The sequence below is a fragment of the Amblyraja radiata genome, chromosome 4 (assembly GCF_010909765.2).
Source record: "Amblyraja radiata isolate CabotCenter1 chromosome 4, sAmbRad1.1.pri, whole genome shotgun sequence".
In the NCBI taxonomy this organism is placed as follows: Eukaryota; Metazoa; Chordata; class Chondrichthyes; order Rajiformes; family Rajidae; genus Amblyraja; species Amblyraja radiata.
The window spans coordinates 38,752,971-38,763,462 of record NC_045959.1 but is presented as its reverse complement, the minus strand read 5'-3'; the positions used below and the strand labels follow the sequence as shown (position 1 = coordinate 38,763,462).

The 10,492-nt window shown below is 43.8% G+C and overlaps 1 pseudogene; it reads right to left on the bottom strand.

Annotated features, from left to right (window-relative positions):
- Nucleotides 1-3,199: 3,199 nt before the first annotated feature.
- On the bottom strand, nt 3,200-3,320 carry LOC116972674 (annotated as a pseudogene).
- Nucleotides 3,321-10,492: the final 7,172 nt, after the last annotated feature.

The following is a 10,492-nucleotide window of genomic DNA, read 5'->3' as shown; positions in this document are numbered from 1 at the left end:
CCAAGACCACCTCCCATGAATCCAACTCTTCCCCCAGGATGGAGCCAGCCTTCCAGATGAGTAATCCTGTTGGTGTCCGCGACCTTCACCCTGCTGACCCATCACACGACAGCGAAAAAGATGGCACTGGCTACCACCGATTGATAGAATATCTGCAGCATCTTACTGCAGACGGTGAAGGAGCAGAGCTTTCTCAAAAAATACAGCTGGCTCTGTCCCTTCTTGTACAAGGCCTCAGCATTCCTGGACCCGTCCAGTTTGCTGTCCAGATACACTCCAAGGTATTTGTACTCCCTGGTAAACTGCACAAACACCATTGATGGAGACATGGGGCAGGTGTGTTCCTCTCCTCCAAAAGTCCACCACTAGCTCCTTAGTCTTGTCGGTGTTGCGCTGCAGGTGATTCAGCCCAGACCACTCAACAAAGTTGTTGACTACACCTCTGTATTCAGCTTCCCTCCCCTCACTGATGCAGCCCACAATTGTAGAGTCATCTGAAAACTTCTGCAGGTGGCAGGAGACGGAGTTACACTATAGATCGAGGTGCAGATGGTGAACAGGAAGGGAGAGAGGACCATCCTCTGTGGGGCCCCTGCTTTGCTCATGACCATATCCAAGATCATGGTGATAGCAGAGAACATTATTAATGCAAATCGTAATGAGCATAGAGAACTAAAATAGTAATATTAAACGAGAACTTACCAGTTCGAAGTTTGATCTGTATTTTATGAGGAGTAACGTTGAGGGAATACATGAAGAACCCGCCAGTACGCACGTGTGTCATTCTTCAAAGCAGCGGAGTGAATCACAGATACCTGTAATGACTTAAGCATAGTAAGATTAGAGAAAAGATACCAGTTGTGTTTATGATCAAGGGTGGGAGCGGAGGGCATGTATTCCCTCAACGTTACTCCTCATAAAATACAGATCAAACTTCGAACTGGTAAGTTCTCGTTTAATCTTACCTTTTTACTTCGGAGTCACGTGAGTGACTACATGAAGATTTCAAAGCTCTGTGATTCAAGCCGTGGAACGAGTCCATCATCACGTCTGCCTTGGTTTTGGGGAGAATAGTGATAACATATTGAACATCAATATGATATATATATAAATAACCATAAAGTTAATAATAATTGATAGCCCCTGTTTTTGGGGTAAATTATGGTACAGAAACTTAACAATGTTTCTGAAAAATTCCAGTTTCCATTACTGGTTAGTTATAATCTTTAGAATGTTCTTTCCGATGGCCATCCTGCAGTCCTGAGGATTTTATCCATAGGAACCTCCAATTTAAATGCTGCCGACGTTGCTGCAGCCTGGTGGAGTGAGATTTTAACCCAGTTAGTGTTTACACCAACTTTTGTCAATACTATGTTAGCCATTTAGCTGGCCTGGCCTGTTATTCTTTAATGAGGCTGTCTGTCGTTGATGAGAAGTTCCTCTTCTGTGCCACTGATGGTCTGGGTTTGTTCCATGTATATTTGTAGATGTCTCACAACACAGTCAATCATCTGTAGGGTAGGCTCTAAAAAAAATGTTATTTTAAGGCCTGCTGACCCCTGTCTGTTTAGTTCCCTAATTCCTGAATATAGAAGTGTAAGTTGCCAGGTGAACTGGTCAAGGTATCCAGCCTTAATTTGGTAGGGACTGAGTCCTTAGTGCCGTGACCTAAGCCATCAGCATGACAGTTTTGTAAAATGTCAAAAACTGTAATGACAGCGCTGTGGCTGGAGCCCAGTTCTTTAACAACGTTAAGACGATGCTGATGTCCCATATTTGGGAATACCTGGTCTTTGGGGAATTCCCATAAAAAGTGTCCCTCATAAGCTGTTGTTCCGTTCTCTTGCCATAGGTAAGTAGATGGGCCACTTCTGGCACAGTTGATGTCACTAATACTAAGCCCCTGTAGGTTAACAAAGCTTCCTAACAGGCTGGATGATGTATTATGGTTGCAACACATCTCCCATTAGTTTATGTATTTTAGACATTGTCTTTAGGTTGATTGTCTGTGGCCCGCTGTGATCGTCCATTGCTCTGGCCGTCTGTTTTGGATGGTGCTGCATGGTTCTAATCTCATTCCCAGTCCACCTAGAACCATGGTTGGGTAGGTCAGTCGGGTACTATTAAAACACCAGACGCAGAGTCTCGTAGTATTTCCCTTAGTACCCCCCCTTGATGAGGTTGCCAAATTGTGTTGGCCAGATTGTTACATGATGTAGATTCTCTTTCACCCATGTGGTTGATATGTGCTACCACAGTAATGTTGTTAATTTATAATCTAATAACCTGTTTAATATATTCCAGAGCAACATGACTTTAGGCCATGAAAAAACACCCAACATTTCCAGGTAGTTATGCCCAGTGTTAGTAATAATGATGCTTGCTGTGTATTCCATCTTCCTCCACAGCTGGAGATGGAATTGGTAACACACCATCCTAGTGCATAGTATCCATATGTAGGACCATAGACTGGTTGCTGACAATGATAGGATTGGAGCAATGCCCAATGTTATCTTTCCACCATTTAGTTCCAATATGGCTTCTGTATGGCTTCATCATTCTATCGAAATGATCACCATTAATTTTAAGAGCTCATATTTTGGCCCTCTGTAAATCTTTATAATGTAGGGGTCTGAATTATGTGGCTGGAAACCATATGTTGCCAATATTCTTGCTACCAGTCTGATGGATGGTGTATCCTCATGTCAATGATTTTGCTGTATGCCTCTATTAAGGTTGTAACCTCTGTTGGCAAAGTTACTGACATGAGGAACTGAGTTAATGGTGAACCCCAAATTATCCCTTTAGTTTGAAGGCTTTAATTTTGATTTAATTGGATGGATAATGAATCCTAGTTTCCAAATAATTGTTAAGTGGCTGTTACCGTTTGTTCAGCCCGTCCTAAGTTTCCACACAATTAGTATGTCATCCAAAGAAGCCATTACCATTGTGTGGCTGGTTGTCATATTTTGTAAATAACCTAGGTGCTAATGTAAACACATTAGGTAGTGCTCTATACTGCTAGAGCTGAGCCATCCAATTAGATAAAAATAACGTCCGTGGTCACCTGTTATGGGTACTGAAATTGTAAGCATCCTTTGAATCAATGCTTTCCATTTTCGTTCTTAAAACGAATATACTTAACAATAGAAAAGGTTTCTGTTCTTAAAACGAATATATCGTTTTTTGTCGTTGTTTTTTTTGTTTTTTTTAAAATTTAATTTTATAATATATGGTCCCTAGATAAGGGACATATCAGATATTTAAACTGATAAGAACAGATATCAAACTTGATCTTAGCCAAAAAGCCGAGATCTGATCTATGTTTGATGCGTCAAGCGCCATATCCTATTTTGTTAGGAAGGGAATGCGTAGATAATAATTCTTCCCTTGCAAAGCAGCTAAAATCCCATTTGTTGCTGATGTCCAGTGTCTGTATCCCATATGACATATTTGGTAATTGGTGATTATGTCTGGATACGAGTAGATCGGCATCTGCTGTTCCATATCGTGTAGTAACATCAGCAAATACTATAGCCCAATATCCATTTGGTGTTCTCCTCCAAATTCCTCTCTCGATATATCAGCTGGACTAGAAGATTATGTGTTGTAAAATTCTATTGTGTATCCCCGGATACTGTTTAAGATATGAGTGTCAAAAAGTTATTTATTCGATATCTTCTCGCACCAACCTCCTTGCTTCCTTCTGGTTTTACTGTTTTCTTCTGGATCCCCGAGGCCGTGTGTTGTGGGTGTACACATCTTCCAGCATAGGGGCGATACCTTTGAGGATGATGTTTGGACGTTTAGATGAGCTCCAGTTTGGCTTCATTGTCCAACTCCTTGACCTTCTAGATAGGTCACCCCCAAATAAAAAGATTTTGCTAGGAGGTTTCGGGTTTACACAGGCCCGCGTCAATCCCGGTTGGATGTAACCAGATGCATAAATTGATTAGTTTAGTACATTCAGGGATTTACAATCCCCGGTGGCAAGTGACAGCTATGGTGTCAGCTAATGTTTGCCCCTGCAGTAGATAGAAAACATATGGTCTATGCTGGCTTCTAACCTGGTTTGTAGATCTTTCCCAGTTAGCTTTACTCACAGCTGTACTGTTGTTCCCCCTGAAACATAGACAGACATTCCCGTGTGACTTCCCAGATGGGAATGGAATTTGTCAGTAAATTTTTGGACTGCTAAATCCTTCAGTCACAACATAAGTATTCCTGTATTTCTATCAGGAAAGGACCAATAATGCACTCTATGTACTTTGTGACTTAGAAAAGGCATCACCTCATTGTTACAGCTCTTACATCTGTTTACCTGTCCAGGGTTTGCCCTAGACTTGACCCCAGCACTCTTCTGACAGAAGAGTCTACTGGGGAGACAGAAGCATGATTATAGCCCTATAGAAAAGGTGCTGCTTCCTTCTCCCTGAGTCTGTCTTTTCCTCAAACACTTCCCTGAAATAATAGAAGTGAAATACAGCCCTGTATAAGGTGCTGCTATGGGACTTACCCACTGGAGGATTTCTTCTTGGACCTGCATCGCTGCAAAACGGTATGTTCTCGCAGGTGCAGGTTCCGCAGTGCCAATGCGGTGCAGTGTACACGGTCACTGTGCCGCCTGTATCCCCGTTGGCCTGCGGTGCTCCAAAGCGCGGTGCAGTGCTCACAGCACTGAGCCGCCCGTACTGCCGTTAGCCTGCGGTGCTCCAACGCGGTTCAGTCCCTCGGGGAGCTGGCCGCTCGCAAACCGCAGGTATGGCAGTTTTAACGCGGTGCAGTGCTTCCCGCACTGTGCCGCTCCTTCTCTACTTGGGCCTGCGGTGCTCCAACGCGGTGCAGTCCTCTCGGGGAGCTGGCCGCTCGCAGCCGCAGGTCTGGTTGTTTTAAAAAATGCGGTGCAGTGCTTCCCGCACTGTGCCGCTCCTTCTCTACTTGGGCCTGCGGTGCTCCAACGCGGTCCAGTCCTCTCGGGGAACTGGCCGCTCGCGACCCAGGCCCAGCCGCTCCAACGCGTACTCAGTGCTCTCGGGCACTGACCGCTTGCCGCTATTTTTAGTGCTGTGGAAAAACCCAGCACCTTCCAGCCCCTCGGACCCATGTAGTATAGGTCCGTGGGGCTGTTGTCCGAGCCATCGGAATGACGGCTCCAGAATGCTCCACCGCTGTCGGCGTCCTGCTGGAGCTGAGGTCGGCTCCGGCTCCCGTTTAAGGGAGAGAGTGGTGCCCCCGGCCGTTGCTGGCTGCCTGCTGTTCTGCAGACTCTCCCCAGCCAGTTTTCATCAGCCTGCCTGTAAAAAAGGTAAGTCAAGAAACTAAGTTGTCCTACCTTACTTGTTGCAGGTTCAACCCTGCCGTTTGGGAGGAACGTCCTCCCCTCGTAATGACTTGTTCACAATGCGTGTAGCGATAATGACACACGTGCGTACTGGCGGGTTCTTCATGTAACCATATAACCATATAACAATTACAGCACGGAAACAGGCCATCTCGACCCTTCTAGTCCGTGCCGAACACATAATCTCCCCTAGTCCCATATACCTGCGCTCAGACCATAACCCTCCATTCCTTTCGTGACTCCAAAGTAAAATTAGCATTAAATTGACTTCTTAAGAAATTACTGGCAGTAATTTCTTAACTAGGAATATAAAATAAATGAATCCAAGATTATATAAATTATTTCACAGTCAAGCACCATTCAATTTAATTAATCCGTTAAAAGCAAACTGATTTGCATGAACTGTACAGTTACAGGTCTTCAAATTCTGTCAATGCAAAATTAAGAGGAATGAATTTGCTGCATCTCATTGCCAAGTGGGATTAGGAGCTCCTTCTTTTAAGACTGTGTGGTGCAAGAAAAGGTGATGCTAATCTTCTTGCAGAGTGTTATCTCAGTCACTTCTATTATCTAAAGGGAACAGATAAGCTGCGATGTAGCCATTTTGAAAAAACAAACATGTGGAGAAGTTTATTCTCAACTGTTGGTGTTGTGCGTATATTAAATCATTCTGACACCACTTGGGGAAGAGCCAAGTACCTCCGGCTATTGACAAGAAAACAGCAGGGGAGTGGTGAAAATGTGCGTTGCAGATTCATTAATCAAGGTGGCTGCTTGACGTGGCATCTGCTGCAGAGTATTCAATGTCTCATTTCATTGAGGACATACCTCCTTGGACCTTTCTGAATCACTCTCTTTGTAGATTAAAACAACATTTCTCTTCATTTGCCTTTATTGTATTGCCGCAAGATAACCCGATTACATTCATATAAACAAGCAAAATAAATCACCATGCCTTTGATATTTGTTTTTGCACTTTCTCATATTATTTTCATATTTCTGAATTCAGCAGAAATGGAAATAATCCTACCAGTTATGCAATGTGATTTAATCATTGATTTATATCATTTATTAATATTAACTATGGACAAAGGATGATTCTGAAAAATAATGCAGCAGCTTGCGTTTTTGTATTTGCTTGTGATACTGTGCAGTTGGTGAACTGGAGTGACTTTAGCAAGCACAAATAGAAAGAGAGTGGTGCTCACTTATTCCTGACTCACAGCGATGCTTAGGGGTGGCCACGGTGGCACAGCGGTAGGGTTGCGGCCTTACAGAGCTTATAGCGCCAGAGACCCAGGTTCGATCTCGACTACGGGTGCTGTCTGTACGGAGTCTGTACGTTCTCCTCATGACCGCGTGAGTTTTCTCTGAGATCTTCGGTTCCCTCCCACATGATGTATCAGAATAAAAGCAGAAGGAGTAACCCTGATTATCTGAAATGAGGACAGTTCCACTATTCCTACAGGTTCCCTGAGGACTTGTAGCTTGATTACCATACATCGTCACCCTATTTTCCATAGAGGAATGGAATGACAAAGAATGATGTGAAGGTGGTCAAGGAATAACTGAAGAAGTCTAAATCATCACAATCAGAGATTTATTTGAGTATCCCAGCTTTCAACAGTCCCGACCAACTGGTTGCAGTCCTGAGATATATTCATGTATACACTTGTTCGGATTGAAATTCTGAAAACATAAAGCTTTCTCTCTTCAGCACAGATATACCTGAAGATGGGTTAAAGCAGACAAGCAAACCACCCTGACAAATGTGCAAAAGACCTACCACTACTAAGTGCCGGAAACACAGAGGATGAAGTGCACACCAATGCGTTGCATGGATATGATGGGCTGATGGGCCTGTTTTTGCATTATACCACTGTAACTGTGCTGCAATATGTGCAGCACGGTGGCGCAGTGATAGAGTTACCGCCTTACTGCACCAGAGACCCGGGTTCAATCCTGACTACAGGTGCTTGTCTGCACGATGTATGTACGTTCTGCCCTGACCGCATGGGTTTTCTCCGAGATCTTCGGTTTCCTCCCGCACTCCAAAGACATACAGGTTTGTAGATTAATTGGCTTGGTATGAATGGAAATTGGCCCTAGTGTGTGTAGATAGTGTTAATGTGCGGGGATCGCTGGTCGCTGTGGACTCGGGGGGCCAATAGGCCTGTTTCCACGTTGTATCTCTAAATTAAATTAAACTAAACACATAGACTGGCAAAATGTTCAGTACTTTTTTTATTATTTGAACCTTAAGAAAAAGGCTGCAAGAATTTATTTTCAGGTCCAAAAATTAACTTTCAGTTATACCCAATGCTAACTAACTCTTCAGACACCTGACATCAAGTTGAAGTTTGCAGATGAGGAGTAACAAGGTTAAATGGATCTGAAGCAAAAGAAAATCACCCCAAATGGTGGTTGCAATCTGGAACACACTGTCTTATGAGTCAAAAAAGTCAAGAGTGTTTAATGCTCATATGTACCGGCAACTGAACAATAAATGTTTACTTTCTGCAGTTCATTAATGCACCAACACACAAATAAGTATATCTATATTACTAAAACTAAGATCTTGACCGCTTTCGACTTTCTGTTTCATGATTTCTGAGAGAATGCGGCCACTTATGGCCGTCTTTTTTGGCCACCTCGCTCAGAGTCCCCCTCCGCCGGATTGGATTGGAGGATTTTCCCATCGATGAAAAATCAGAGAGTAATTAATGTTTTAAAAAATGTCACCATTCTCTCTGCTGCCCCCGCTGGCTGCAGGGAGGAGGGACTATAAAACCTGGAAGTGTCGTGCCTCACTCAGTCTCTGTGAGACGGAGGAAGCGAGAGGGTCACGGCTCTCTGAGCTGCGAATAACACTGACCACACATCTACTCCACGGTGAGTCTCCTCGATGTAGTTTTCAGAAAATCTGTTTGTTGCTTGCAAAGTGTTTGTCAAATTGGCTTGGCTTTTAAATGGCTTTCAGAAAATGCGTTTGTTGGCTTGCAAAGTGTTTGCCCAATTGGCTTGGCTTTTTAAAGGGCTTTCAGAAAATGTGTTGGTTGGCTTTCAAAGTGTTTGCCCAATTGGCTTGTCTTTGTAAAGGGCTTTCAAAAAATGTGTTTGTTGGCTTGCAAAGTGTTTGCCCAATTGGCTTGGCTTTTTTAAAGGGCTTTCAGAAAATGTGTTTGTTGGCTTGCAAATTGTTTGCCGAAAGATTGAGCAGTTCCGTTCGTCAATCCCTTTCACCCGGAGACCTTACGTACAACCCCCCTATACACATACACAGACTCTCAGACACACACACACACACACACACACACTCACACAAACACACACACACACACACACACGCACACACACACACACACACACACACACACACACACACACACACACACACACACACACACACACACACACACACACACACACACACACACACACACACACACACTCAGAAAACCTATTTGATTGACATGAGCGTGCTGGAGAGGTTTTCTGATGAAAGTCTCCCTGATTGCAAGTGAGGTGTTGCATGTTGGGAAGTCTAACATGGGCAGGACCTACACATTGAATGGTTGGTCTCTGGGGAGTGTTGTGGAGCAGAGGGATCTAGGAGTGCAGGTGCATGTTCCCCTGAAGTTGGATTCACAGGTAGATAGGGTGGGCTAAAAGACATTTCGGCACCATGGCCTTCATCAGTCAGAGAATTGATTATAGAGGTTGGAAGGTCATGTTGCAATTCTATAAGACGTTGGTGAGTCAACATTTAGAATGTTGTGTTCAGTTCTGGGCACCATGTTACAGAAAGATGTTGTCAAGCTTGAAAGGGTACAGGGAAGACTTATGAGGATGTTGCCAGGACTAGAGGGTCTGAGCTATAGGGAGAGGTTGAGTACCCTTGGAGCTCAGGGTTCATAAGTTCATAAGTTATAGGAGTAGAATTAGGCCATTTGGCCATCGAGTCTGCTCAGCCATTCAATCACGGCTGACCAATGCCTCCTTATCCTATTTTCCGGCTTTCACCCCGTAACCCTTTACACCAGTTCTAATAAAGAATGTGTCTATCTATGCCTTAAAATTATCTACTGACTTCGCCTCCATATCCCTCTGTGGCAATGAGTTCCACAGATTAACTTCCTTCTGACTAAATAAGTTCCTCCTCACCTCCTTTCTAAAAGACAGCCTTTTAATTCTGAGGCTATAACCTCTGGTCCTAGACTCTCCCACTAGTAGAAACATCCTTTCCACATGCATTCTATCTATGCCTTTCATTATTCTATGAGGTCCACTCTCAACCTTCTAAACTCCAGCGAGTAGAGGCCCAATGTTGTCAAATACTCACAACACATAGAAACATAGAAAATAGGTGCAGGAGTAGTTCATTCAGCCCTTTGAGCTAACAGCATCATTCAATATGATCATGGCTGATCATCCCTTGTTTCCCTTAGCCCTAAGAGCTAAATCTAACTCTCTTGAAAACATCCAGTGAATTGGCCTCCACTGCCTTCTGTGGCACAGAATTCCACAGATTCACAGCTCTCTGGGTGATTTTTTTCCCCTCATCTCAGTCCTAAATGGCCTACCCGTTATCCTTAAACTGTGACCCCGGTTTCTGTACTTCCCCAACATCAGGAACATTTTTCCTGCATCTGCCCTGTCCAATCCCTTAAGAATCTTATATGCAGGGCCAGTTTTAGATGAAGAGAGGTCCTAGGCTATTCCACCTGTGAGGCCCCTCCCAATCCCCCACCCCCACGATGAGATTAACATGGAAGAGTCCATCAGATTGACATTGATGTGCAGCTGAGCGTGGCCAATGAGAAAAGGGCTGGAAAGCTGCGCGTTTTATTTTTTGCCAGTGCTAGTTTCGAGTTATCAGCTTAAAATACTATTATTCTTGAATGGAAGGCAAGTGAAAAATTACTGAAGTGTTGTTTAGAGACTACAGTGCGTTGTGAAAGGCCTATGACAGTCAAAAATATTATACACCAGGCCCGTACAAAGCTTTTTAAAAAGGGGTGTGGCGTGGCAGGATTACAAAATATGTATGTGAAATAAGTGCACGCAGCACATATCACAAGCGTGAAGCTGAAAGACCCTAGTGGCCGGGGTTTTAGATGCTCTCTGGTGAATTCTGAGCCTTATTTTGTG